At 41.1% G+C, this 27512-nt stretch overlaps 1 long non-coding RNA gene across 1 annotated transcript; it reads left to right on the plus strand.

The window, feature by feature from the left end:
- Window positions 1-2481: 2481 nt before the first annotated feature.
- On the plus strand, window positions 2482-27500 carry LOC140684894 (uncharacterized). Its single transcript, XR_012057836.1, has 4 exons — window positions 2482-2958; window positions 10208-10284; window positions 24350-24451; window positions 26432-27500. It is a non-coding gene; the product is annotated as an uncharacterized lncRNA (long non-coding RNA).
- Window positions 27501-27512: the final 12 nt, after the last annotated feature.

The raw sequence follows: 27512 nt of genomic DNA on the forward strand, positions 1-27512 counted from the left end.
CTGAGATTAAGCATTGGTCTTAATGAATGCTGACAGTCATGTTTCTTAGGTATGGTCCTGTACTTCCTTTCAGCAAAGAACCAAAATAGAAAGGTTGGACATGCAGAGAAAGATGCAGTAGCAGGGATGTTTACCTGCTACTCAAGCTTTATTCTTTCCTTTCTGCTTCTTTCCCTGAGAAGTGCAGCACTAGCAGTTAACATTTTCATATCAAGATGTTACAGCAAATGTTCCTGTATTGCTTTCAGGTAAAATAAATATATACACCATATTCCTCCAGCAAAGCTTTCAGAGGAACTGGGATATTCCAGACTGACTACAAAGAATGAAATCAGTCCTGCCACTATGTTTGTCACCAAAACTGCAGCAAAAACAAAAACCCTCTAACAACATTTTTAATGTTGGAGAGTCAAGGCATTACTTTATTCTCTGGCCAGGATGTACCACAGAAACCATCTCACCCCCACATAGCCCAGGTGTGCAGAGAATCATTCCATGACACAAGTTTTTTCAGGATGTTCACCAAAACTTCATACAGTCAAACCCCATAGAGATGCACTGTTTTAAAGTTTATTGGTCCAGAGTTGAGCAACTGCCAGTATTAAGTTTCCCAATGGATCTGAATCTCCTCACCTCCAATGTTAGTTAGATCTTCGTTCTTTGATTTTCTTATCAGTCCTTTCTGGAGCAGATGTCTCCAGCCCTGCCAGAGGCAGCATCTGAGCAGAGATGTTCAGTTGATGGTCACTGGTGGCCATTTATCTTTTGGGCTACTCATAGTCCTGTTGAGTTCATGAGACCCCACCTGGTGGAACAATGCCCTAGAAAGAAACCTAAATTTCTTTTTCCCAGGGCAAAGGCAAATAAAACACCTTGACTAAAGTTATACAAACATTTTTAAACTGGTATGTTTTCCAATGTGTTGACTCAGTATTTCCTTTGACAGATTGGTTAGCATTTCCTTCTCCCTGCCCACAGAAACCCTAGGTTTGATCACATTGCCATTAAGTTTGTCTTTTGACCCTTTTCAAGCATTTATTTGATTGGTCTTTTCTGAGGGTCTGCACTGCAGTTAAGCCCCAGTGGTATTCAGACAGAGCAACTGAGGTTCCATCCCAGAGCCTCAAGCTTGATGTGGTTTTGAATTTGTTTAGCTCATTTATACCTAGTTCTTGGGACATGCACAGTCTAGAAAGCTCCTTGCCTGCGATTGCAGGGAACACTTTACTCTGCTATTGTACAAATATGCTGTTTCCTTGCAAAAGGAAGGTGTCAGTGTTAAATTCAACAGCAACCCTTTCATGTTAAAACTCCCCTGAGCGAAATATTGGAATTAACTCCCCTAGTTACTAAGTATGGAAAAGGCTTGCAAATAGTGATGGGGACTGGTAGCTGCAGAGTGCAAGGAGCTGTTGCCTGGATAAAGACCAAGGTGAGTGTGTTATAGATACATATTGTAATATTGGCTTTTCACAAATATTAAAATGGATTTTATATCTGTGGTGTTAAAGTGATTTGCTATAAAGATTTCATTTTTATTTCTGCTGTTAATTAAGCTTAGACACAGCAGTGCAATAGCTGGTATCAGTGTGTCTGTGTTACAATGCTGCTTGGATGGGATAACACCAGTGAGCACAGGATGAGGACATTACACAGCTCTGCCAGCCAGCAGCACTCACCCTCTGGAGGCAGCGCGCTCCAAGGCCGAACTGGAGCTGATAACAAAGGGCTGAAACCACAGCCAAGGAACCTGCATGCTCTAAAAAGGCAGAGCCAAGGAGGAGCCAGGCTAAACAATCCTTAGAACATGTAAACTAGTTTGGGGAAAAGTTTACTGTGCATGAGGGTCTATGAACATGCAGGAGGGTCTATGAATATGCAACAGGCTGATGGAAGGGAAAAGGTATTTAAGGGGTATCCCCAAAGGTAACAGGGTGCTCTTGGCTCAGTGCCCAGATGCACCCAGCTGTAATAACCTTTGTTCTTTGGTCCTTGCCTCCTGTTGTCCTTTATTAAAGGATTACATTTCCACAGGAGAGTGAAGGTGCTTTTCCCGAGTGTTGAGCAGTGGAAGGAGCAGGCTGGGTGCCGGCAGGGAGGAGCACTGCCCTCCCTGCATCCATCGGCCTGCAGCAGCTCAGGCCCTGCTCCCACCTCCTCCTTCACTGCAAAATTCAAACAGAAATTGCCCTGAGGCACCAGGGATGTGTTTCCTCGTGAACTTTTACTGCAGCTCAACTGAAATCAAGCAATTCAGTGACAGCAAACCTGAGTGCATAATGTGTGCTTAATACTTCAAGGCCAGAGCAGACATGCTCTGGGAGTGCATTGGACAGGCTTGGAGGTATATCCCTTTAGTAAAACAAATATATTTTGCTTTCCATTTTTTGATGCTTTTTCCAGTGCGCTATTTACAGACCTGTGTATTGAAAAATCACAATGAAGGAGGGGGGAAAAAAAATCGGTGTGGTCTTCCAGAAAGAAGGCAAAGGTCTGGTGATGGTATATAGTGTGTTTATCAGTGGTTTACCGTGGGAGGTGCAGGTGAAAAAGCAAACAGGGTCCTTGTAAAGGACAAGGTCCTGCCTTCCACTTGAGATTCAGGTTGAATTTGAGCCTTTTCTTTACTGCAGTGAAGGCAAGAGAACTTCTTTCCCTCTTCCCATGTCCTCTATTAGGACAGGATGAAAAAGCTGTTTGATAAAAGCTCATGAGAGCATTTCCAGCTGGGTGCCCCTTTCATGGAGCCCCGGAGGAGCAGGGCAGCAGAGCAGACCGGGCTGAGAGAGTGAAGGGCTGCATTAAACATTCCTGTCAATGGGCATCGTCCCTCAGACTGCTCTTCTGCACTGCCACCAGTGGGATAAAGTGACATCCTTGGGAGCATCCTGAGAAAAAAATGCCCCACCCGTAAAGCTGCTTCTGTTGTTTATTGTGGTTGCCAACCTGTTTCAGAAGGTAAGTGGATGAATGAACACCCTTATTGACACTTTCTTTGTGGGAATGTTATCAGGTTTTCATATTAACAAAATTCCTTCAAATGCAGGGCAATTATTGACACTTTTTTAATATATATCTTGGAGGCAAGCTCCAAGTTCTTACTTTGTTTTCTTTCAATATATCACACTATTGCAGAGCCAGGCTATTTTCACAAAGAAATGAGTTGTATCTTTATACCAAGTGCTGTTAAAGAGGATTATAAATAGGCTTTAGACTACAGGCTATAGCTTTGCTTTGCAGTTGAAAAAAAACATCAATCACCTGGCTGAGACTAAATCCTAACATCTCACCTTCCTAACAGATTTTAAAGGTCACTGATGTATAGAAATGTTCAGCTTAATCTTAAATGCATTGACTAGTCTGGCAAAAGCATTTTAGGGTCTTTTCCTTTTTATTTTCTGCCAGCTATTTAAAATGTGAAAGAAGTGTCACTTATAACTAAAGAGTGGATCTTCAAGAGAAGGCAGAGTACCAGAGATCGGACTTGAATCTCAGAATGGTCTCTGCAGCTTCTGCTCTGCTTTTCAGTCAGTCTGATTCGTAATGTTTGCAGATTGCACTGGTTCACCCCCACTCCCCCAAATAGGTTATCAGCAATCAGCTACATGCTGGGGACACAGAACAACCTCAAATGAGCTCCAGCCTAAAAATAGCCATTTTCACATTAAAATCTTGAATCAGGTGGGAGAATGGGCTGCAGCTGGGACATCATCTATTTGCTTATGTCACCAATGGCCAACACCTACAACAACAAAAATATCTCCTCCACCCTGGAGTTGTTTGGATTCTGCTTGTTAAACATATTCCTTGTTGCAATTATGTAACAAATACACAAAATAAGCTGCAAATTGATTTCAGATACCTGTCGGTAGAATAAATAGGACCATTTTCAGTCTGCATTTATCCAGACATAGCTACGATCAGTGTTCAAATTTACCCCACAAAACCAGCCCCAAGAAAGGAATTTACTGCTCTTTACATGCTGATGGTTGTTGGTAGACACCAAGAGGCACCCAAGATGAGGCAGAGCCTGTTTGACTGAGTTCTGATTTTGGAGTGAATGTGTTTGTCTTCCCAAGTCCCCGTTCCATGGGATGTGGCCCTGCTCTCCTGGGCATGGCTGAGCACCTGCCTGCCCATGGGAGGCAGGGAATGAATTCCTTGTTTTGCTGTGCTTGTGGGCACGGCTTCTGCTTTACTATTAAACTGTCTTCATCTCAGCCCACGAGTTTTCTCACTTTCTCTCTTCTGACTCTCTCCCTCATCCTGTGGAGACAGTGAGCCAGTGACTGTGTGCTTTAACCCACCACACACTCCTAATCTCTAGGGTTTTATTTTCCAAAATTCCAGTGAGGAGCACAAGATAAATCTGAGATATTTTCACATTCTTGCCCTATATTATTTTGTCTTCACTTCTCCTTCCATTTTCTGCTTTAGTTTTCCAATTCCTCCAAGTTTGCAAAAGAAATCAGGATAAGATCCAAACAGGAAGTACTTCTTTTGTAGATTGCAATCTTCTTGTTGACTGATTTCTTCCTACTGTCCCAGCCATCATTTCTGAAGAAACACTTATTTCCCTAAGTAAAGGTATACTTCTGACACATGGTATATGGAAGCAATACTCCCAACAGAAGTTTACCTGCACATCATAGCTGGATTAAGTTCCAGCACTAGGAAATGGGGAAGGAGATGGCTTGTTGGGCTCTGTGCCTAGCCTTGTAAGCATTAGAGGATGGGAGGAAGCTGGATGCCCTCCTGCAAGATGTGCTATAATTCAGCCACAACTTACTGTATCTAAGGATTGCTTACAGGGAAGGAAGCAATAATTCATTTGATAGTAGGATTTATTGGATGAAATTCTTTGGCCTGTGCAATGCAAATCAAACTGGATAGTTACAGCTCTCCTTGCTTACTTTTAAACCCATGAATGCTACAGGCTGATTCAGCTTGTGTTTGGTGAGATTGTGTTAAATTTCTTATCTTGCTGAAATAAGATGTTAGGAACTGGCATCTTGAGCTGCATGTGATTGTGCAGCATCCGTTTGGGAGCAGAGATTTATCTCACTGGCTTTTCAGTTTTGTTTCCTTGATGTAGTTGAAAGGTTTGGTAATGCTAACAATGTGTCAGGCAGTCTAATGCTGAGGGCCTACATGAAAATATTCAGAGCCACACTATAGCACATTTGATGCCACGTTCCACAGAGTTAACAGCAACAGAGCAGAGGCTGCTGACAATGTTGGTCTCTATTTATCCAGGAGCAGAGTGGCTGTGGTGGGGCTCTCACAGTGCTGCTCCAAAATGGATTCAATTCCCTATCAGAAGTGGGCTATCACAGGTATTCTTCCTCCATATCTTTTAGCAAGCACAGGATCAGTTCCACCTCTAAAATAGCAAACAATAGCAAGAGCATCCTGTGTATGGATAAATTCACTTAAACGTAACTTAGAAGCTTATGAGGGAAAAAATCCTGAAAATTATAACTTGAAAAATTAGTGATGTGAAATGAACCAAATGTTTCAATTGATAAGGGAGGATTTTGTCATCTTGAGAAAAAGGCCCCACACCAACAATTTTAGACTAAACTGGAAAGGCATTCTCTCTGGATATTTCTATTTGCCTAGAATTTTGCCAGCTTTAAAAAATTAATATTGGCCAAAAAAAAAAAAAAAACGGTAAAGACTGTGACTAAGCAGTATGAAAATAAGAGGAAAATGAAAATAAGTTGTGGGGATTTTGGTGTTTTTGTTTTTGGGTTATTTTTTGAGTGAGTGAATCCATCTTCCTTTTTTGAAAGGCAAAGCCAAGGTATGGGAAATCTTCACTAGGATTGTTGCTAAGAACTCCCTGAGCTAAGAAAGAGAAAGGTATGAGTGGAGTACAGTCTTCTCTAACTGCAAGGCAGTGTATATAACTAGCCATGCACTGAAGTGTATCATTAAATAAGAATAAGCATGTAAATAGACTGATTGTGTTTAATTTTACTTTGATTTGCTTTTTTTTTTCTGCATTTGCTAATAGTGTACGTGCTTAGTAAGTGTAGCATTCGAAACAGGATCCAGAGGAGGGAAAAATACATATCTGGTTTAACCTTCACATAATGATCAATAAAACCTAGCATATATACAAATCCATACAAAAAAATGAAATATCCGTCCTAAAAGGGAATATGTAGAGTCATGGAAGTCAGTAAGAGATGAACAGAGTAATTAGTTCTATAACTCCAGTTCTTTACTAAAGGCATATTTAGAATATTTATGTAAACAAGTAATTGTTTAGATGCCCTCATTTTCCACAACCACCTCCCAGCACTGCTAGCTCCTGGTACACTCATGGAATAAAAATGGATATAGCCTTGAGCTGCCATCAGTTGCCACTGCACTTGGAGAACTGGCATTTGCTTTGCAAAGCAAAAACAGCATTGCAATGCCCTTCGGTTCAAAATTACCCTTACAACCACCCTACCATGCCTGGGTTCCTAAAAGGTGGAAAGGCTCCTTTTGAAATTTTGTCTTCTCTTATTCTTATTGATTCTCCTCTGATTCATATTGATTTCCACACCTGGCAGCCTGGTGTGCAGGAGGTATTTGTATCAGGGCAGAAAGGCCTAATTTCCTGTCTGTGGAAGGGGAAAACCACTTGGATTGACTTAATCAGCTTAGTCTTCTGACCATGATGCAAACCCTGCCATTATTGTTTGCTTGTTCTGTGGCATGTCCTGAACTAAGACATGGTACTTTTTATAGGTACCAAGTCTCTGAACCTTGGAGGAAAATCATAAAAATAGATCTTCCTTCCCTTAAAATCCTGTTTGCATTATAGAATGATGACTGCACTTGCTTGCTAGATCTCCCTCATGAAATAGAGCTTTGCTCTCTCCTCTGGCTGGAGTGGTGACCTCAACACAAATCCTCTGGAGTGAAATATCCCATCTCCAAAGAGAGCAGGGTGGAAGATGGGGGTAGTGTTTGAGGAATGGGTATGGAACAGGGAACCTTTTCCCCTCATGCCATCGATTGGACTTGTTTCTGCTGCAAGAGGACTTTTGTACTCAGTCCAATACAAAAAACTCTGTCAGTTAAACAGGTAAACAGATCTGTCATCATGGGGATCAGCTTTTCTAATTCCTTCCTCAAACCCATTTACAGTTCTATTCTCCAAAATGTTAAATGGTATGAACTCCAAAGAGTAATTGAAAATTCTGTGGAACAGTACTTTTATTTTGTCCAAGAACCTGCTGCCAGCTTGATGAAACACTGAGTATCTGACTTTTTAATTGTCTTTTCTGTTCCTGGCTTCCTCTCTGGTCTGCCAGAAGTGTTGTGAGTGGTCCTTTAGCAAATCACTGAGACTCAACCCAGTTTCTCAATTAGAAATGGAGGTAATTGCAGATACACACTTGAAATAATTTATTATTTACTAGGAGGGAAAAGAAGCTAGATGACTGCATGACTCTTTTGAGGTACTTTAACATATGCAAGGGATGTACTCACTGATCCATTTAGTACAGCCAAATTGTATGACAATGGATTTGAAATCAAATTTAAAGTGTTTTGGCATCTTAGACTGAAAAAATCTCAAATTCTTTCCTATAACTGGTGAGTAGGGGAGAAGAAGGGGAAGACAGAGCTGTCCACATGCAAACCCCAACATCTGAGCCTGCCATAAGGCAGCAAATTCCTGCAGAGAAGTGGCACAAATGGCTGGAAGCTGTAGCTGCCTTGCTTGCCACAGGTTGATCTAGGGATGGCAGTGCTGCTGAGGTGGGTCTCTGTGCAGGTTGGCTGGCAGCAGTCAGCCAAAGACTCTGAATCACTCAATATGGAATTTCTGTGCCTCGCCGAGCAGAGGCTGCCCTGAGCGTGTCTGTTGGAAGCGTTTCCTCAGGAACTCAGCTCTGGCCCTGCTTGGGCAGTGCAAACTGGGCGTGCAAGTCAGGTTTACTTGATGTGTGAGGAGTGGGAAACGTCCTTAACAAAGCAACCAGCTGAGTCAGCTGGGAAGAAGTGCAAAATATGAGAGAGGTTGGTCAACACACACACAGCCTGAGAGGTAAACTCTGCATTAGTGAGTGGAGCCATACGTGAGTCTGGTAAAAAGACACAGCACAATGGACATCTCTGTTGTGGGAAAGGGGATTTCTGCAAATCCTGACGCAGCTGGAGACAACAGCAGAAGTCTCACTCCCTGCAATAATTCTTGGGTCACACTGGACACATGGCTTTACCTAGTCTGCTCAAAGTTTTCATTGCAATTGTGCCATATTGTGGAAGGGAACAGAACAATCTCATCCGTGCACTTATGGAGGGGAATAGCTGCAGTTAACTCGTCTGTTAAACAGTTAATTCAATGAGTGGGTGTTCTCCACCAGCACTCAGATTATGCGAGGTAAATTGTCTCAAGCACAAACAGAAGCCGGGCTCCAAAAGGCGAGTTGGTGGCCAGGCCCTCCCGGAACGGCGGTGCCAGGGAGCACAGGCAGAGACAGACATCTAGTGGTGCCCTGGCAGCAGTGTGGCAGTGCTGCTCTGCACAGCCTCAGCCACAGCCCGGGAGCCCTCTCTCACCACCTATCCCCAGGCTGGCTCCAGTGCAATACAGCAAAAACCAGCCACACATTCTCTGTTATTCACTTACCAGCCCAAACTCCAATTCCTGCTCTCCCGCATCAACAGCGCTGATGGTCTGAGGCTGTTTCATCTGAGAGCCCTGCAGGAGCCCCAGGGTAACAGAGAATCAGGGTGACAGAGAATCAGACATCCATCCTTTCAAGGATGATTCTTCCATTTAATGTGGGAGCATAACATGAATACATTATTATGTCTTGTTTCTTCTAGCAAGCCATCAAATTACTGCCTTGCTAGGTGTGGAGGTTTTCCAGTTCAAATAATTACAGTATCATATGGATTATAACAAACATTAATCAAGGCATTTTATTTTTAAATGGTAACTTTGCATACTTTTAAACTGTCTAAAAGGCATAATCTTTATATTCCCTGCAAATGTGGACAATTTTCTGTCTGAGGTTTGTCTTAAGGCATTATCTACACAGGAACACTTGAGTATTTAACATTACATGGGCTTGCATGGAGGCTACCAGGACCACTTTGCTCAGACTGATAATAATGAATGTCTGTGTTGGCACTTTTTAGAATTAGTCCATCCCCTACAATGCCCTGGTGTAAATTATTGGCCTGACCAAGGTTCCAGTGTGGATCTCTGGGGGTGAGAAGACACTCCAAAGGTTTGCCTCAGCATGCAGTTCTGAGAACAGCTGCTTGGAAGAGAGCAGACCAGCTTTCCTAACTTCACAAACCTTGTCTTGATACCTTCATATTGCCAAGGGTGATAAGAAAATGCATGCCAAACCCCTTGGAGAACGGATAGAGAGGGAGGTGAGGAGTGTCTTTAAATCAAACAGCTCTCCAGGATCCTCTCTAGGACTGGCTGTTAGTTTTCAGCCCCAGTAGTCTGTGCTAATTCACTTTCTCCCATAGCTGAGCTTTCAGATTACTCAAAACCCCTTCGGGTCAGCAGAGTTCCTCTGCTAGTCGTGTTCTGTAGTCTTGGACAAATGCTTGGTTGACCATCCTCATTTTAGAATAAAGTCAGTTAATTCGATCTGAAGGTGAAAAATCCCCTTGTACCCTAACTCACTGCTTCTGTGAATACCCTAAGGATTTGTTTCTTATTCTTCAGAGATAACTGCATTTAAATAATTCACTGAACAAGAATAAAATTTGCTTATGATGCATTTCCAGGGGATTTTCTTAACTCACAGCAGACTGGGTGTTCTGCTTCCTTAGAAACGTGCAATTGTTGTAACAATTGAGAGATCTTCTATTACAAAGGGAAAGCCATCCAGAATTTTCAGCAGGCAGCTGTCATGTCTTGGAAAGTAAACCTGTTTTTGCATCAGCCCAATCCTGATGCTACTGAAAAGGGGGCTGACTATTGCCCAACTTCCAAAACAATTGAAAATCAGCTGAAAACGAGGTTAAAATATGAGAGAAATTGAGCAGTGAACTGACAACTGCAGAAGAGTGAGGAGCTACTGCTACTCCTAAAATGAAATGTATTTAAGTCAATTTGGCTATTTGTGTTTCTAAGAATGTGGTTTGTTGAGGGCTAGGTTGGTTGCATTTTTTTTGATCCTGAAATCTTTCCTTTTCCTGTTGTATTTATGTACTTTGTTCTTTTTTTCTGCAGGTGTAGAATTTGTTAAGAAGTGTTCAGAGGTGAATAATGGTATATGGAAAAGAAGTCCTGTGGCATTTCCAAGCCAGGTATCTGTCATATCTGTCACATGCCTCAGTAACTCCAGCCTTCTGCCTTTCCCTGCTTTTAAATATACCATTTTAGTAAATGAACAAACAATCACAGAGACTGGAAATTTTTTGGAGAAGAAGGTGTTGAGGGCCTTTTCCTTTTCCTCTGTCAGATGCTTCTTGTGGGTTAATAACTCCATCTACAGTTCATCACTGAAATAGTTCCAGAAATACTGGAAACATGAGCCTGAACCAGGTCACTAAAAAGATAAAACCCAGATTCTATTCACATTTTAAGCAATGGGCAGTGAGGAGAATGCACCAGTGTGAGGGTAAGAGTGCACAATTTTGATGTGCTTTGCTGAAACTGCTTTTCAGTGGCACTGTGTAGGAGCTGTTCACACAGGGCTGGAGCTGTTCTGCAATGGGTGTAGGGCAGCCTGGTTTGGTTTTGGAGACTTCAGGCCCTTCAGGCCAGTGGGAAGCTGCTAATGGGTTTTCTCCAGGAGGATATGAACTCCCTGAGACCCTACTCAGGATGGGCAAGAGGCAGGGATTTTATCCCAGAGCCCAGGGGCAAAGTTGGAGAGGGAAAAAGTGGGTAAAAAAGCTCTGCTCAGCTGCAGACAGATCTGATTTCTCCATTCCCTGAGGAGACAGACAAGCTGGTTTCTATCAGCAAGCCCTCCTTCACACCAGCCAGCTCAGGACACACTGAAGGCACTTTTCTGAGCTTGAGGCATCGATAGAGCTCCAGGCACTGGGGTCCAGTGGAGGATGAACAACAGGGGGTCTGATAAGGGTCAGGGATGTGCCCATCCTACACAGAAATCAATTTTCACTCATTATTCTTCTGTTTCTGCTGGTCTTACTTGTGGCAATAGCTGTGGGCAGCAGTAAACAAGCATGAAGTCCTTGTGCACGAGCTACAGAGACAATCTGTGTTGAGTACTTTTACCTCAGTGTGCTCAGCTGTTTGTGCCCTGCTTTGCCCTGTACAAAACAGACATATTAAAAATTACTATTATCTATTAGTCTAAAATAAAGGGGCAATGGCAATGAACTCCAAAAATGAGCTTAACTACCAATCAGTCACCATGACAGAGGTTATAAACTTTGTGGGCATCAGCTTTAATGTGCATGTCCACATGCGGGCAGAGGTACTGAAACAGCTCTGCTTTCAGAGCTTTCACTTCTTTGGAAGCTGTAGGGGTTCTGTGCTTCTGTGATCATTATTTTCTGAGAATCTAAATAGGCATTCTGATGTATTCATTACTTCATATTCCCACATATTGTTTTTTAAAAAAAATTATCAGCCGTAAATTTGTTAACAACAGACTTATCTGGTGAGTGGCTTTTAAAAGAAAGCAGTTAAAAATTAAGGACAGGAATAAAAAAAATTGTTTTCTAAGCCCAAAAAGCAAGTAGGAAAAAGAACCAGGGTATCATGGTACTCACAGTATTTTTAGCATGTTACAAATATAAATGTATTTTCTGGCACAGTAGGACTCCGCTATATGAACCATATTGTAGGCGTGGAGGTTAGATTCCTGCAAAAACCATGAAGCAATGCCTTTCATCTTTGTCATTGGTGAATTCTGACTGTGGCACCATCTTATTCCTGTGTGATTGTCATTCCACACTGTTTGCTGGCACCTTTTATAAAATCTTCTGTCAAAATAACTCAAAAAACAGTAGTTGAACTAGGCATTTAAGAAAATAATGTGGTTTATTCTCAATGATCATGATAGCTAAACATTTCTTTGTGAATCAATTTTTTCCTAGTGTTATTTGCTCTCGGAATCCTTGGAGATTATATTCTAGTGACATCTGTTAACACTGCTACACTTAACATGTAATTGGGAAGGGGGAAAAAAGAGAAAACAGAAAACAAAAGCCCGTGCCAATCTAAATGTGCTTGAAAGGTGCCAGATTGATAACTCTGGAGAATTGAGTCCTCTGTTTATCCTCTGAATTAGTGCAGCAAAATCAATGGCAGCATAAACTTGCTCCTGTCACCCTGAAACGTCTCGTGCTCGCTCAGCTGTGAGGGCAGCCTGGCTCTGCTCCCCACAGCATCCTGCCAGGAAGGAGATGAAGGCTGCTGTCCCGTGGTGGATGGGCTGCTCTGAGAACCCCAAACTCATTTCAAACCAATCCCTGCCCGCCCATCTGAGGTCAAACTTCAGGCTGCACTTCGCAGCCCCGGCATAGATCACAAATGGAGATTTTGAATTAAAAGGCTCCGTGGTGCATTTCCAATCTCTTAACTATGTAATCCCCTGGTGTGTTTTATTTAATGCATAAACTGCCTGTGACATGACAGAGCCAGAGGCATTACAATCTATCATGTCAAGCCTTCATACATTAGCAGCACTTGTTAGCACCCCCTGGCACAGTGCACGGAAGAGCTCTGAGTTATGCTAATGATCCATGGATAATGGGGCACGGGGAGAGTTCTGCACCCACCTTCCAACCAGTGCCACAGCGCTTTTAGGATGTGTCAGAGTCACACAGGCTTGGCACTGGAACTCGCTTTAATGCAGCTTCAGAGCACCTTATCTTGTACGCTCTGCTTTAATTGAGATTAAATGGCTTTGAAGGTCCAAGCACAATTTCAAGGACAATGCAATATCTCATATCCTCAGTGAAAGGTTTTTAATGTATTTCCTTAAAGCCGAGACAAATATACCATACAAATACATTACACCAGACTGATGTTAAAAGTCTGTCTCAAACTTAGAGAAGCCAATACAATTTGAATTTAAAACAGAGTGTGGTATTCCCAAAGCTGTGGCTGGGAGGGGGTGAGAGAATTGCAGAGGAGCTTGGGACCTGCAAGAGCACCAGTAGCAAAGTAACAACAGAAGCAAAGTTTTTTAAAGGGACATAGAAGAACCTGGATCCTGTGGAAAGTCAGATAGGATTTGTTCCAGGGAAGGCTTGTGAAAGCATTCTTCTGGGGGTACATACTCTGAATTCTCTGTGCAGTGTCAAGGCACAAGCAAAACCATCCTGAAAATTTGGGCTTGTTTGTCCCCCTTGCCTTTACAGCACTGCTGTAATAATGGTTTAAGAAAACTTAAATAGGTGCCATATGAAAAGAGAAATGCCAAAACAGAGGCTTGGCTCCCTCCCCTTTTTTTGTAGTTTCAATTTAATGCTTAGCATTTTCTTTAGTTGCAAACTTGTCCACTCTGCCTTGCTTCACTGATGATATAAAGGTGCTGCAGTACCTTGGAAGATGTTGCTGCATTCCAATAATGATAACTGTGTAGTTTCATGACCCTCCTGAGCTTACATTTGAGACCTCATTGGAAAATCTGCCATCATATCACAAGGATATGAAGTCTAATACTGCCAATTTTGTGAATTATTCATTAGTCTGAAGGAACAAGAAGCAACAAAGACACAGGCAGCTTCTTTTTATTTATGGTTTTACTACTCGTCATATTTTTTAAGTGAAGGGAATACAATTCTTCCATCTTTTCCACAACAACAACAGCAGAAAAGAAAGAAAATGTGTACGCTTGAAAAGTTGGGATTTTTGGGAATACAGTTTCCTCTTTTAGCTAGCATTTTAACATAAGGTAAAACATTTTTTTGACAAGGTAAGTAGAGTAAACAAAGATCAGTGAGAAAGCAGAAATTATTGAAGTACTGGAAAAACTGCTGCAGGCTACTTTTTCACACATTGCTGCTCAAGTCAGGATTATGCTATGACAGTTCTAACTCTCCTGCTGACATCCTTATAGACTCTATTACATTATTTACTTCTTGTAAAATAACATTCTATTACAGCTCCTTCATGTCCTGCTGCTAGTCTAAGTTCAAGGGGAAGAAATTCTGCTCTCCTCACTTCCAGCTCGTTAATACAGCTCTGAGGAGATCATTATTAAACAGACTGATCTGCAGCCCCTATTTCATGGCCCATTTTCTATTGCAGTAACAACTGTATTTCCAGCGTGTTGGTCTTTATTTACATCAACAGCACAGGTAAAATGTGTCAGGCTGTGTCTGGAAGGAGCAGGTGAAGCATCCCGCCCTGTGCTGAGGAAGTAATGTCATTTTTATGTCCCTAAGGGGGAAAGCTTTCAGATGTTTCCCTTGCTTTTCCATTGCAGGGAAAAGTGAAGCCAGGCATGCAGTCATACCTGATTTCAAAAGGAAAAGAGCTGATTCTCAGTAGGGCTGCAAGAACATCTGTGGATAAACCAGGGCTAACAGCAGACAGGTTGCTCAAACGCTCTCTGAAAACTGGCTTTTTCAGTGTCAAGAGATATTCAAACACCTATCACTGAGTCCCATGTCAGGATTCTGCTGAAACTTGTTTTCTAGTCCATACTTATTAGGACCTAGAAAATTAATTTCCCTATCTCTGAATTCTCACTGTAATACCAGTTAGGTGTGCCACTAGCAAAAGATTCCCTCAGTCTGACAGAATTCTCCCAAAGCACCAGCCTTTGAAAAGTCCTGCTTTCATCAGTGCCCAAAATCACCCTGGCAAGTCAATCACCAGCCCTGCTCCTTGTGGTGAGAACCTTGAAAGCAACACTCAGTGCCTGAAGAACTGGCATCAAACCAGACAGCAGTGACCACACGCTTTGAGATGGTCAGGGGACAGGCAGCCCCTGGCACTGCTCACACAGCTCTGAGCAGTGCACTCCATCAGCCTGCCAAACCTGCTTGAATATACCTAACGAAATGGAGGTAGCATTTCAGCACTCATAATGCAGGCAGCGTGGTAATTATCTCCTTATTCAGCCCTTGAGAAAAGATAGGTGCTAAAGCTCCCAGCAAAAAGTGACTCACATGTGCTCCTTCTTGAAGGCAAACAGTGAAACTACTGGAAAATCAGCACTGGATGGAAAGTAAATGAATGGAGCCTCGTTCCTTCAACTTTCAAACCTGAGTTTACTTTCTTTAAAAAGCAGCAATATTTCCCTATGGAGGTGGTGGGTCCTGATCAGAGTAAAGCATCTGACCATTGATTTCTGAAGCTTGGCAGGGACTGTGTGAGAATTAAGGGTGACTTTTGCCACTTGCCTCTATGTGAACCAGGACTTGAGTCACTGTCTCCAGCATTTTCAGAGTTTGCTGTTCAGTTATGGCACTGAAATCAGGGATAAATGTAAATACCCGAGTGTGCTGTGGCAAAAGCTGCTGATTGTTTACTGTTTCATGGCAATGGACATGGCTAATTAAATATATAATTCCTTAGGACAAGATCCTGTGATGTCTTCCATAGAGGCAAGAGGTAAAAGTGGCAGGAGGTCAAATTCAAAAGATGAAGTTACCAATCCTACCAGAGCAATAAAACAGGATACATAACTGATATTTCTTTCAGTTATGGGGATATTGGTCAATAGAAAAGAATTATTTTGATTCTTGGTGCCCCTTGATTTCCTGATATTTTGTTTTACAGCCTTGGTGGGTTGGTCTATGGAGTCCCTGGGTGGGGGCCCACATGCACTGGGATTCACCACACAGTTATGACTGCCAAAGTAAAAAGCAGGCTGTTCACTAGTGCTGCAAAATTTCACTTCCCTTAGGCATGAAAGACGATCCCCTTCCTCATCCTCCTACTCCTCTATCTCCCCAGTCTGACCTTTTTGTATTAGAAGTGATTATTCCCCAGAAAACATGTTTTCAAGGGATTTCAATAAAAATACCATGCATATCTGACCAGCTGTTGAAGTCAAGTGCCTGTGGAATGTTTTTAAGACCCCGCGTCCTAGCTCAGTTTGTTAGGACTGCTAATTCAATCTTTGAACCAGGGAGTCATTATATTTATCTGTTTGCATTTGGCTTTTATAGACCACCAATTACTGTTATCAAAATATGTTAAATTAACTGTGTTCTAGGGAAGCAGATCATTTCTGTGTAGACTGGTAAATATCCGATTATAAATGAAGCTACCTTCATTTACTGCAAAGGCTAGCACATTCATCAGCATGCCTAATTAAAATTTAACAATTAATAAGCAGTGGCAAACCCTGTACGAAGGTCAGTAGCAACCTAAGCAAACTTATCAAAAATGCAGAGGGGTTTAGAGTTTTTAAAAAGTTCATTCTGTCCTTAATTAACAGATCTAATTACAGCTCTGCCATAGCAAAATACAAAATGATCTCTTCAAAAGACAAGGAGTCAAAGGTTTAATAGTGCAGATAACCTTCTTCAGTACTCACCGACCCAAGCGTAGAAGGGAATTTTACCAAGCAGTCAACAGAGTTGATTGGATGGCTTTGAGAGAAATTTAAGCCAAGCAATACACAAAAATCCCCCAACAACAAAGGAATTGAGAGAGAATAAAAACTCTCTTGTGTCTTGGGATTTGAAATAACACACCAAGTCAAGACTTTGGGTAATCTCCTTTCTTAGCAAGTTGTCAATGTATTTATTCCATGACCTTTGCTGGTTAGTTTTGAATAACACTTTCTGTTCCATAGACTCTATGTGTTTCATTATCACCTCATTCAACAAAAATGGACAGTGCAAAAATCAAGGATAATCTAGCAGAGCAGGGCTAAATACAATTAAGAAAAACACTTAAAATTCCTGCAGTTAGTAGTGAGCATTTAGGCACTGAAGGGCAATTTTCCAAGTTTTACTGAAGGGCTTAGTTGTGCACTACTTCTTCAAGAAGTCCAGTTTTCTGTTTCTGAGTTTTCTGTTCTGAGTTTTGCAGGAAAAGGCTGGAAATGAACAGAACTGGGTTCATCAGTAAGCAAATTAAATCTTCCTGGCTGATTTATGTGGGCAAGGGTCATTACACGTGGGTAATAGAAAGTGCTGATAGAAAAACTAGAATGCTTAAAATTAATAATACATGGCTGAAATGAATTGTAACTATTCATCTTTACGTTTGGATTAGCAGAAAGAGCACAGGTATGAAAGGCAAGATGTCTTCAGGGAAGCCTGACCTGTGTGAGTATCCTCAGCACTCCCTTTCATACTCTGCTAGTGACAGAGGGAGTGCAGCCCTACAAACACAGGTATATCAAGGAGAAACAGTGGAATCACAGTAATTTTCTTGGAGAGGCTCAAAAACACAGGAGCCATATGCACCTTGTGCTGGAATCGAAGTGCAGCATAACAAATTTTTCAACCAAAAGGTTCATTAAATGCAACATGAAAACAGAGAGGCTGTTCTGAGCCATCTCCATGAATTGGTCACTAGCTTTACCATGGCATTATCATGACCTGAATTAATTTGCTGTGGCATGATAATTTCCTCTTGGCTGTAGGAGGGGAAAAAATGAAGCCTGCTCGTGCTGATGAGCATTTTAAGACTTCCTTTTAATTCATTTCTTTAAAAGAATATCACCTTCTGTTTTTAAAGTGCCTGGCTTGAACGGATAGATACCATCAGCCATCAATAACATGCTGTAGCAAGGTGGTCTTGTGCCACTCCAGTGATGCAGAGTTGAGAGCAGAAATGGTGAGGCTTTTAAACGTCACAAACATTCCTTTTGTACTCAAAGGAGCCAAACATCCTCTGTGGCCATGACATGACCCCCACCTTGCCTTTAAAGAGATAATCTGTCTAAAATGTGGGTGCTCAAGAACAGCTTTATCTGACATTTGGTCGTTCCCTGCCTCAGCAGAAGAAACCGGTCTTGATACTTTGCTTAAAAACACAGATAGCAGCAAACACCACATTATCACCTTCCTCTCTTCAGTAACACTTGCTTTAAGATAAGAAATGAACATAATTACGTGTGTTCTGCTGATGGGAAGTGAGCTATCAGAGGCAGGCATTATTACTGTTACTGCTGTTATTATTACCCAAGTAGCAGGAAATGCTGTGCTATAAAAACTCTTCTAAGCAGTCACTCCCTCTTACAGACCATTAAAGGTTCACTTCACACTTAGATCTCTTTCTTCCAGACTCAATCCTGAACCATTAATTTTGCACTTGGCATTCCTAAAAGAAAGCTTTTTTTTTGAAGCAAAACCTTCTCTTGATGTCTGAGTGCACCCTGAAGATGTTAATCACCAGAGACGTACACTTAAGACAAAACGCCATCCAAGCTCCTCACATTTATTTGGACTTGAAAACAGCAAGATGCAAAGATTTTTGGTTTGTTTTCCAACACTATACAGTGTCCAAGCTTTAGACAATACCTTTTTCTCACAGCAATTTGAGGAAGAGCAGCTGTTAATGAATGTGTGACCCAAGACACTCGGAAAGTGTGACAGATCAGATTGGAAACCAAACCCTTCCTCCCCTCCTTAGCCAAAGTTTACAGATCAATTGGCTCTAAAGAAAAAAACTTATGGGGTGACTCCACAGTAAGGGAAAGTACAATATTTTTGTTGCTCAGGTAAGATACCTCTAATGGAGAGAGATTTTTTTATGCCATGTATCTCTATAATTTTTTTTCTTATCTTCTCCCTTTCTTTCTTTTTTTTTTTTCTGTTTTGCCTTTTCCCTCTCCTGTCTTTTCAAAGATTTTTTGCTGTCAGTTATTCAGCAAAATTTAAAACAAATTCAGAGTTTTTAAAATGTCCTTTAATATTTTTTTTTTGGAAGAGACACCCCTCCCCTGTATGCAGATCTCCTTCCCAAAGTGATTTCTCACTTTCTTTTAAGAATACCACAACACCATGAAAGAGAGTGATTGTTAATTTTTGGATGTCTGTGAAGCTTTTTCTTCTTCTTTTCCTACCCCAGCACAAGTCCTTCTTTAATTAAAGCAAACACATAAAGCAAATGATGAATTAACAAATGGAGACCATCCTTGTCAGATATTCTCAGGCTCAGAAATCCTGAATATCTCATACAATATTGCCCTCTAGTGTTACTTCAGCGTCTATGGAGAAGATTCTTCTGTAAAATTGAACAAAAAATGGATGTTCCACAGAGACAGGGCCAGAGCTGGCCCTGAGAAGAAGTGGCCATACATCCATGAAAAGAGGCATTTTGCAATCCCTTGATTTATCCAAGGGCTTTACTGACAACCAATGTTTGGAATATTCATTTCCATACAAAGGGAACGGGGAGAGCAAAGGATCTTTGCTCTCCATATCTCTATTTATATTCCAACAAGGATGCCCCTGATGCCATATGGACATTTTGATCTAATCCCAGTTCTCCTGTGGCTGAAAGTTTCTCAGGGAGTTTAAATGTTTGGTTTAGCACTGGAGCAATAAAAATAAAATATATGGCAGTATAAGTTCAAAACAACATTGCTGTAGAATAGCATGAACAAATTTGAATGGGACCTGTTACAAAAAGGATCAATTAATAGATTTTTTTTTTTAATCCTCTCCAATCTCCTATTAGCTTGAGAAAAGTTCTCTGAACTTCCTGAAAGTCTAGAACCCAGATCAGCAGGAAAATCCACTTTCCACATCCATTGCACTGCCATTTAGGCAGTGATTGGAAGAAAAATCCAAAGAACTCAAATCAAGAGTCCTGAAGTGATCCATGGAAAGTACAACATCCAGTCTGTTCTCTCACAGGTCCTCTTGTTAGCATTTAGGAACACACATAATCATGGGATATGATTACATGCAGGTGCTTTTATTGAGAGCTCTGGGAATCAGGTACAGACCCAAATCTGACTCTGACATGGCTTTTGAGCTGAACATATTTTATATTCTATCATTATATAACTTACATATTAATTATTAAGCTTATATTGTTCTATTGTATACATTGACTTTATTCAAGCATGACTTACCCGTGATCTTTCTTAGGCCCCTGACCACAGTTTCTCATGATTATTCTTATGATTAAATAGTAATTATATTTCATTACTAAACAATCATCACATCTAACAATTATATAATTTATCATGTACTAGCTACACAGGTGCAGTTCTAGCAAGGTACAAAGTCTTCATGTACCTAGGGTATTAATTTTTTTCAGGGCCTACTAAGCTTAATTTTCCTTTTAACCCTAAATCCCTATGATTTTAAAAAACTTTTATTATCACTCTCATCCTGCTCCCAAGCAGAAGGTCATGTGCACCTCTGGCAAAGATTTTGCTGGCAATATGCTGGTGAAAGCCAGCAAATAACTCTGCTCATTCCTTATTCTAAACCCTGAAACACCCAACAAAAGGTGGATCATGACTTCCCAGCAAGTTTACAAACAAGAAATGTGACTATGGCTTTTGCACATTTATGTTAGGCCTGATTTTTGTCTCATCCTGATTTCACAGCTGTATCCTGCAGTCAGCTTTGATCATATAATGTGATCTATCCTAATAAAAGGAGCAGAGTCAGAGCAGTGCAAAATATCCCATTACACTGTGTGATCTATTTATCTATTGCTTTAAATCTGTAAGGGTCTGTTCTGCATGTTCTTTTGCCACCCATTTACAGGCACTGATGATTAGACTCTTAAAGTCATTTCGGTATTTGCCATGCTCAGTAACTCCTGGAATTTTCAAAACAGCTGAGATGCTTCTGGGTTTTAATGGACTTTGACAAGAGTGAGATTAAATAAAATTTTTCAAAACTGTCATTAGGTATTTATCTGCATCTTTAAAAATGAAAAGCCTATCAAAGTGTGACCCTAATCCCCTTCTGAGAAGACCACAAGATGCCAGTGCTGGGTGTGTTGCATCACACTTTTGAAACACATTTGCCAACATTTCTTCATATCTACTTGACCTGCCTGTGAGAAGTTGGCATTCAGACAACTTAAGGAGGATGATTTAAAATCTGATCTTGAACAAGACACTATTTTTCCAAAAGATTGCAAATGTCTGTAACATTTCATGCTCTGAAGCTCATTTTTTAAACGATCCTCATAACTAGATTTTTATTATGAATCTTTATGATTCAGAAAATTCAAATCCCAGACTGATTTGCATTCTCCCCCCCCCCCCCCTTAAATATGGATATAACTTTATAGTAATCTTAGGATATGCATTGGTTGTTCTTTATATTGAAGGCCTTTTAAGGGACTTCTTTCTGAAGGTATTGAAATTTTTTCTCTGTTACATTAACAATAGAGTTTTAACTAAGACAGCACTTCAGGAGAGCAGCAATGAAAGGAGAAACTCAGCTGTGACTTTCAGAGTTTGCAAGGATGTCAGCAAGAGAAAATGCATCTTTTCCCGTAAAGTGGGCAAATTTATTCTGCAAGACTTTGAGAGAAAATAAATTTGGAACTTCACAATGCTATTTATTCAGAGCCACTTTTCAGCATAAAACTACTGCTGAAAGTTCTCATAATAGAGGGTAGGAATCTCATAAGCATCTCAATGCACCTTACACTCCTGCCTCTGTCAAGAGTCAGCAGCCAAGTTGATAACAAGACCTATCTTCTTTTATTTTGCTAGAGAGACTCTTAATCAGGCCACTGTTGCCTGGTATGTGTCTAATTTTATGTAGCAAGGAAAAGATGAGCATATCCACACCAACTTAGCAAGTTCAGAGGTATTTTGCTTTGGAATTTATAAACAGATAGGAACCATGACTGGAATTACAAACGTAGATAAGCATAAAAGATTTAGAATTGCATTTCTTTCCTCCTAAATTGTTTCCCTGCAGCTTGTCCTTGTGAAACAGAGCAGCAGGTTCGGCACAGGCACAGCACCATGAGTGTCACAGGGTCACAGTCTGAGCAGGATGCAAACTCTGGTTTCAGATATGCAAATGCTATTTAAAGACTGTTCACATTTGAAAAGAAAGCTGTACATGAGGCATATGGGAGAAAACAAGAAACAAGAGAAGTTCAACTTTAAAAGCATTCTGACTGCTACGTCTGGAAAATCTTTGCTGCATTATGTGGAGTTTGAATGTGTACTGAGAAGAAAATTTGGCGCTGGAAATAGCACAGACCAGTGTGTAGGTCTAGCCAGGAGCATGCTGAGCTAGAACAAGTATTGGGTCTTTGTGGTCTGAGATGATATTTTGTGCCGTGAGTCCCATAAAGCAGAAGGACAGAGAAAAGCCTATTTAAGTGTCCTTCTTTAGCTCAGCAGCTAATGTAAGGGTGGTGCTGGTATTATATATAACTCCAAGCAGATCTCTAGCACCTAATGCGTTTCAATAGAAACAATTTGCTTCAGGACTTGAAATGTGAAGTGATATCCAATATAAGGCATTGAAATAACTTAAACCTTTCTGGATTTGGTATGTGGAGTCAAATTCCTCTTCATGTTCTCAGAGTCGTGTCTATTCTGGCTGCCTGCAAGGGCTGAGCACAAGTGTGAGCTGATCTCCAAATGCTGGGTTTGCTCTCACTGGAGAGCAAGGGCAGGCTCCACGGGTAGGGCTGCTCCTCTCACAGCAGAGTCAGGGTTCACATCCTCTGAGGGACACAGCTTGCAGCTGGCAGGAGATGCAACAGCTAATAGGCACTCAAGCTTATTTAGGATCTGGACCTCAAATGTTGGCACTAATTAGCTCCTTAAATCACTGCTAAATGGAAGTGCAGAATAAAAAACCATTTTCCCCTCAACACGGTCCTTTCCAAATTAGGCTGAGATGTTTGCTGAGTGTAGATAACATCTTCACCATGCTGCAGTTGCACTGTACCTGTCCTTAGCTATGCAGAGAACGTGAACTTCTGGCATCTCTCCCGGACTCTGCAGTATGTTCGCTTTCATTTTCGACCACTTTAATAGTAAAAGATCCTTCCTTGGCAGTGGCTACAAATATCAGAATTCCCACTGTGAGGAAAAGTTTAAATATTCAGAATTCACCTTCAAAGCATTAGTTGAAAATCACAATAAGAAATTCTGCTCTTGTCTTTGCCTTTTGTCTTGCGAAGAAAAGCAAAACCATAAAACTGTTTTAAATGAAAGCTCCAATTTATTAATTTAAGAAAATCTATTAAATGTACCAAATATAAATTTAGAGAATAACAACAAAAAGAAAAGCCACTATCAAAAAAAAAAAAAAAAAAGAAAGGTCAGTGTGGAGCCCAGGTTCGCGCTGGGTGAGACACAGGTTTGACCGCTGCAGTAGAGGGTCCCCTATGCTTCATACCAGCCCTCCTGTCTGGCTGATTTTTATATGATTTTTTCTTGCCCGAGACAGAGTCCCTTTTCTTCCTTTTTGGACTGCAGTATTCAGGTGGAATTCTTTTCTCTGTGGCAAGTTGAACAATGCATGTCCGGAGAGTGATGAGCACCCATGATCACGGGAATTCAGTATTGATCTCCCTGATGGCTCTAGCTATCTCAATTTCGGATATTTATCGGATATTTATCATCAGGAGTTCCTCAGACCACCTTGACGGATGATCCATCTCTGGGCTGGCCATGTTCAACTGCTTGTGAATGGAGTCCTCCCTCCTTTGTCCAGGTGGTTTCAACATTGTGTTGCATTCCCCGTTGTTGGCTTGTGTGTTTTTAAAAACTTCTTATAAGAGTATATCTTAACAGTACATAACTACAAAATATATGACAATTTGCACGAATGATCATACACACATATAACAAAACCATAATGAACAAAGCTTGCCTCCAACTTTGCCCTGGCATGGATCAGGTGTACACGTGTGGAACAAGAGTTTTGTTAGCCAGCAGCTGAATGTGTTTGCAAATTAATGTGTCCAGCCTAGTCAATTACAGTGCTACAGCTAATCACACTAATAACGAGCTCGTAGAGATCTGGGAGCCGGGATCTGCTCACACTTGCTGCTTTTCTTCCTATCTCTTACAGTGTACTTGGACATCTGCTAGCTTTGGCAAATTCAAGTTGACACTGTCTTAGAGGGGCAAGAGAAGAGCACAGCTTCATGCCCTGCTGGTAACTCCCTGAGAGCCTGAACTGAGCCAGCCATGGAAAATTAAGTAATGCTCTTGGTCTAGTACAAAAAGGGATCTGATAAGTGCTGTTCTAGTTGACTCTTTTTGTGATGTAGGAGAGGCATTTGGGGGAAAGCCTTTAGGTAAAAACACCATTAGAAAAAAAATTCCATGTATTTTCAAGCTCTGTGTTGTGAGTCTCAATTACATTTCTTCAGTGGTCAGGTTGAAGAGAATTGTCCCTTTGTTCTGTGAGTTTAGAATAAAGGAAATGTTCTTGTCTTTATAACAGGCTGTGACTGTAGGCTTGGAAACTGTAGTTGAAATGTTCTTGGCTTGCTGAATTTGCTTTATCCTCTTAACAGAGTAAATGTTCTCATGTAATAACAAACCTGACAGATCTTCATAATTGATCCCTATCCCTGACATATGAAGGGTACAGGATGATGCAAAGAGAATGAAGCACTGTAAGTACCCTGCAATGGAAATATTGATTCTCTCAATTGCAGCACTGCTTTCCTCTATAAGTGCCCACCTCAGCAAGAAGAAATTATGGAGGAAAATGGACAGGGGAAGTAAAATTAGACCTAAATAACAAAAAAGTAAATGATAACTCAGTGAGAGCCTGCCAAGGAGTCTCACTGCCTAAGGGTTCAGTTTCACATAGAGCCCTTAACTAGATCAATAGATTCCTTTTGGACTACCGGAGGTTAAAACAAGTATAAGTGGAAGAGGGCTAATAAATCAATGCTGCCTGTACCAGACACAAGTTAGTAGTGTCCAAACCCCTTTATACAGTTAGAGTGATTCACACAGGAGTGATTAGCATGGGCTGAGAAGTACTCTGGGTAATGGGTAAAGTGCTGTGAGGAGGGCTACTCACACTTCTCACTGCCAGATTAAAACTAAGCAAGTTGTTCTTTCAAAGCACGATGTCCTTGATAAACAAGGAATGGCAAGACTTATTAAAGTGCAGGCCAATCACTGTTATACCCTGATACTGGAAGAGATAGGTGTCAGGTTCTGTTACTGCTGAAATTTTCACAGCACCCAAATGATCTCTTTGGAGGTGTGTGAGGAGGCACATTGGCACTTAATACGTGCACACCTATTCCCAAACCTGCAAAACCACTGCAGGAACCCTTTAACCTGTTCTCGCATCTTCTTTTATCCATCACTGTTGTCTCACAGACTGCTCCCACTGAGAATGCTGCAGTTGTCTAACGAATTTCACATTCAGATGGTTGAGTCACATTACACTCCACAGGGTCATATAAATGCTCTGAAGCTGACAGTTGTGATTACAAGTTAGTTGGGTAAGAAGAGGACCCCTGGGCACAAATCTCTGATGTACCTGAAAATTTTTTTGGCAGCAGTGACTAAATCTGTCCCAAGCCTACAAGGTCAATTTGCAGCTCAGTTTTCAACCATATTTATCTACCTCACACATTGAAATTTTTCTATGACAGTGATAAGATCTCTAGGAAACACCTCAAGTAGATTGTTTCCATGCCTAGCCTGTAACCCTCATTCTTTTGAAACAATCTTCCAGGATATGTCATTCTCATGATGATGCCATCTTAAGTTCAAAAGGAAAAAAAAAAAAAAAAAAAAGGCACCAAGAAAACCAAAGTCCAAAATAAAATATGCTCTTATGGCCATAGAATTTCCCTTTATTTCAAATCTGGCCCATAATATGGTAGGCTTTGTTTGCAGCACTGCCACCAAATGTAGGCACTGCTCTGATGAACAATAAAGGGAAAAGGTTGGCTGCTGGAAGGGACAAAGAATGCAGTGTAACTTAAATTTCCCATGTTACATTATGGAGGGACTTATGAATAGAAAAAAAAATGACAAAGACATGGAAAATCCTGTTTGCATATACAGCCTCTTGGCCCCTGAGCACTTCCAGTGCTTGATGATCTCTCAGTTGGAGTTCCTGCTCAGAACTAATGTATTTAATCACAGCACTGGTGTGACAAAACACCAGATCAGAAAACAGCATTCACAAAAGGAATCACTCCTACTTGTGTCACGCCTATTTTAGAAGCAATAACAATATTAGACACATGTCTTGATGGTGAGAAATCAATGAAACTGCTTTAAAAGTATTCATCATTTAGCAAGTTTAAAGGTATTTAAAATAAAGTGATGTTTGAGACATTTTCCACTGAATCCCTGGAGAGAACTGTTGATCTTGGTCCATGATCAAGGCAGTGAATGGCCTTGTGTTATACAGGGACAAGTATTGATATTTCCAAATGGAAACAGGTTTTAACTAGGATTTTGTCATTCACTAAATGAAATGGTTAATTCTTTTCATCTCTCAACACAATCCACTTCTGAAGCGCTAAGTGTTGGAAAAAAATAAGACAGTCCTTTTCTGAAGTAGCTGTTTAATACTGAGACATACAGCTGATATTTTTTGTCTGGCTTTTTTTTTCCAGGAACAAAAGAATGTAAAAACAAGGAAGGTTGCTCAATGGCTTGGAGAACCTGGCCAGAGGTGTTTTGTCACAGACTGTAACATGAGCACTGAAAGGGAGGGGAAATGTTTTTTATGTGTTCCTTAAGTTGTGAAACATCCACATTGTTCAAGAACTTCAGCGTTCAAACACAGTCCCTGCCCCCACAGCACCAAGGGCTGAATCCAACACATGCTGAGGTCAACAGGAGTCCCTTCCAGCAGCTGGAACGGGGCTGGATCAGGCTCAGCACAAGACAGAAATGCAAACACTGAAGCTCTGGCTTTCAGAGGAGCTCTTCACTATGGCAGATGAATAAACCCTGGCTGGGTTGGTCCTGGTTTGGATCCTGCCAAACAAGCCATGTGCCAAAGAGTGGCCACGGGCAGTAGATGCAGGTCAGGACATCTCTTCAGAAACATCATCCCTGTGCTGTATGTGCTACAATGTGCTCTGTGCAAAGTTCCTGCTCAGCAGAATTAGTGTCTTCAGTATGTAATTTTGATACTAAATCAAAGGCCTTTGTTTCCTAGTTACTGAACAGTGTTCCCTAGTATATGCACTGATCTACCTTGAGATGCAAGGCAAAGTTGCTGTAGCTCCATCCATCATTATCCAATTGCTAAAATAGCCAGAAAGTGCTATCGGTGTTTGTTATAAATGAAAATTTGTCCTGCCAAATTAATATGAAAAATAAAATATTTATTTTGCAATCAAATTTTATCTAGTCAGCCACAAGGAAAGAACAGAGCCGAGCCCGGGATCGGCCCTGGGTGTGCAATGAGGAGTCAGCCTCAGCAGAGGTTTTCCTCCATGCCCACACACCTCCATCCTGGCACAAGTGGTTTTTATAGGGAAAATTCCGCCTGAGTTCAAGATTTCAGCAATCAGTCTTTTCTTCTATTCAGAGTCCATATGTTAATAAGATTTTCTTTTTTGCTGATGAGGGAGAACATATCAGTGTCTGGAGTTTGTTGAATCCCTTGATGAAATTTATGGGAATTCGGGAACGCTGCATTCACATGGATCTGCCTGAGGATTTCCATGATATCCATCTCGGGTT

This window comes from Taeniopygia guttata, chromosome 11 (genome assembly GCF_048771995.1).
Source record: "Taeniopygia guttata chromosome 11, bTaeGut7.mat, whole genome shotgun sequence".
NCBI lineage: Eukaryota > Metazoa > Chordata > Aves > Passeriformes > Estrildidae > Taeniopygia > Taeniopygia guttata.